The 3,415-nt window shown below is 48.3% G+C and overlaps 1 pseudogene; it reads left to right on the top strand.

Moving 5' to 3' along the window:
* Window positions 1-1,907: 1,907 nt before the first annotated feature.
* On the top strand, window positions 1,908-2,015 carry LOC146006115 (U2 spliceosomal RNA; annotated as a pseudogene).
* The last annotated feature ends 1,400 nt before the right edge of the window (window positions 2,016-3,415 follow it).

Here is a 3,415-nt window from a genome sequence, read left to right as displayed (position 1 = left end):
TATAATCATACTGTATTTTATTATGTGTGTGGAATACTTTGGATGGCAGCATAAAACTATTATGAATTTGTGAATTAATCTTAGTACGGCGTTGTTCCATATTTTCCCATGAAGCCGGTCTGATTACAACGCGCTGTTTAGAGAAAATACGTCTTTTCCACGACTGCATTTCATTACAAAGGCATTTGCTCAGATTATTCTGTAAGCTTTGGTGCCAGTTAAGAAAACATACAACAAACTGGAAGCACAGATAATGGGACCGTCTTCCAAATGTGGACATTGCATACAGGTTTAATCTTTGTGGGAGGTAAAAACAAATTAGGCAGTAACTACAAACAATGTCATAGCGAACAGATGTTGCTGAACAGGACATTACGGGGCCAATTCTGGATCACACACAGTGATACAAATTCGTTAAAAGTCGGGGTTTGCCCATGCGCCCTTATGCGCGTGGGCAAACCCTGACTGCGAAAAACCGCGGAAGGTTAATCACTTGCCGGGCAGTTCACAAAGGGGTGGGAGGGACGGGGGCGGACAGGGGCGGTTCTGTCGCTAAGCCATGGGAACGGCCAGCGTTTCATGGGTGTCTCATAAAAACACTGTGCGTTCCTATAGGTACGCGAACGGGCGGATGCCTCCTGAGGGTGGGCGGCTGACGTCACATGACTAACTAGGGATGTGCACCGGCCACTTTTCAGGTTTTAGTCCCCCCCCCCCCAGCCAGATCCCCTTGCTACGCTGCAAGTGGATTTATACGCTTACATATATGGGAGGAGTCATCTATATGGAGGGAATTCAATAGGGCTAGTGCAGGTTTTGATGTTGTGGCTGATTGATTTACCAGATGTACTGTACCAACTGCTATTTCAGGCATCTTGGAATGGTCAGCTATTGCACAGTCACATGCATGGATGTACACCTGAAAAGGGCTTCAAGACCAATAGATGCAGGCAGGGGCGGACTGGCCATCTGGCACTTCTGGCATATGCCAGAGGGGCCGATGGCCAGGTGGGCTGAATTCTTCTTGTAAGTGGAGGCTCCACCTATCGCATGTGTGGTGCATGTGTGCGCGCATCAAAGGTCACACATGCATTAATGCCAGGGCCGATTTGGCAGCCCAATCCATCACTGGATGCAGGCACAGATGCAGCTGCGCTCAACCCCAGATTAGCCCTTGGATCCAAAACATTGCTTCTGCAAATATATAATTTGTTTATTGCAACTCTCTAAAGTGCTCTTTATTCCTTGGATTATATTACCCTTTTATTGTGGCACCTGGAGATTTACATATGTTTGAGGTGAATGGATATTTTTCCTGTATATATGTATATGTATGTAACGGGTTGGGATCCTTTTGTCTACAGCATGATGGTCGACAGTCATTAGGTCGACAACATTAGGTCAACATGGGTCTAGGTCGACATGGGAAAAGCTTGACATGGGAAAAGGTCGACATGGTTATAGGTCGAAAGGTCATTAGTTAGACAGGTCATTAGTTCGACAATGTCTAGGTCGACAGTCCAAAGGTCAACATGGGTTTTTTCACTGTTTTTTTTACCTGAATGTCAGCACACAGTCGACCTGGACACAGTTTAAAGTGCACAGCATCTCTAGTGAGGCACGGTGCCTCACTATGCTCAGCACACTATTTTATTCTCCTACCACGCCCTAGTGGATGGTAGAGCATGAAATACCGTCTACCGGCACATGTCGGCTCAAAAAACTGTGAAAAACCCCATGTCGACCTTTTGACTGGTAACCTAGACACTGTCGAACTAATGACCTGTCGAACTAACGACTTGTCGAACTAATGAACTTTCGACCTAGAACAATGTCGACCTTTTCCTATGTCGACCTTTTTACCATGTTGACCTTTTCCCTAGTTGACTTTTTTCCCTGTCGACTGAGGTGCTTCTCGGCCTTTTGGCTAAGATCAAGTGTAGTATCTGTTCTTATCAGTGGGTCTGGACCAGCCCCTGACAGAGAAAAGAGAAAGGTCGGTCTAAGTACCTTCCCATATCAGCTGAGGAGTCAGGTAGCCTCATGCTCCGGGCAAGCGAAAGGTCTGGCTGAGTATCTACGCCCTGCTGGGGGAGGGAATACCATTCTTTCCACTGGTAGGGAGGGAAGAAGCATCGGGCTTAGTAGTTGGGGCTCTTGTTCGGGGGTCTATAGCCTCTGAGGGAGAGTCACTCGAATAGCCCGGTCTAGTATCCAATCCCAGGAAGACGGGAAAAGCTGGGACCGAGAAGATTGCTCTCTGGTTCGGGGGAAACATGTCCCCCTGGCCAGAGAGACATCGAAAAGCCCAGCCCAGTACTCAATCCCTGGGAGAGGGGAAACGTCGGGACTGAGTAGGTGTTTTCTTCTCCTTCAGTTGGTCTATTTGGCCTCTGCCCGGTGGAGTACCCATTCCCATGCCAGGGGCCGGAAAGGGCCTGCTGGTGGAGCAGAGAAACACTTGGTCGGACGCTGACTGGCTGGCTGCCTGGGGTCCGAGGCTGCACTGTGCCCCCGGGGAAACTCGGGGGTGCCGAACATGCACGGATGATCCCCAAATCACCATGCACTAGTATGGCACTAGTATGGCACTTGCACCTCTAGGTTAGGCTTCACGTACTTACCCCATCCTTTTGGATGGGCTAGGATATATTTTTAACACCCCACACCCCGGCCTTCTGGCTGGGGTCTCTTTATTTATTTATTTTCCCTCTCACATTTTTCACTTTTCACGTTCTTTGTTTTCTGTAGTTTGTCACTTTTTTTGGGGTTGTGTGGTTTATGGGCCACCCACTCCCCAATGTACCGAAGCTCTCATCCTTTTTGGGAGAGCTTCAGTCCCTCGAGGGCAACCCCGAGCCGCAAGGCGGAGGGAAGCCTAATTCGTGTCTCTCTAAACCACCGTCCTAACCTTTCCGGGGGTTGAGGAAATCGGGTCTCTCTAAGCTTTGGTGAAGAGGACCCACCGATCCCTTTTTTCCCCTCTTCGACCTAATGGCTGAGAGGGGTTAGGGAAGTAACTGGGCCCTTCTCCTTTGGGAGATGGTCCACTTCGATCACATGACCTCGTATGCATGGCTTTAGTCACGCACTGGGTAGTGGGAGCACACTTCGGGCTCCTGAGTTTCTTCAAACTCATTTGTTGGTGCAAATTAATTTTAAAAAAATCAAGTAGGATGTGTGTCTGAAACAAAGTGAGACTAGTAGTACTGGAAGAGTCCTGGTCAGTCTGCAGCAGGTTCAATCCAAAATATGTGTATTCAATCGCACATCAATCCTCCAATATACCAGGTTCACCCCTGGACCCCAGCTATGTCAATCTTTTTATGGCATTCTGGGAGGTGTTTACCATATAGCATCCACCATAGCCTGGACTGTTAGTACCGATTTATAGATAATATTCCTTTGCGTGAGC

Source organism: Crinia signifera, chromosome 5 (assembly GCF_055691185.1).
Source record: "Crinia signifera chromosome 5, ASM5569118v1, whole genome shotgun sequence".
Taxonomy (NCBI): domain Eukaryota; kingdom Metazoa; phylum Chordata; class Amphibia; order Anura; family Myobatrachidae; genus Crinia; species Crinia signifera.
This window is presented reverse-complemented; position numbering and strand designations above follow the sequence as displayed.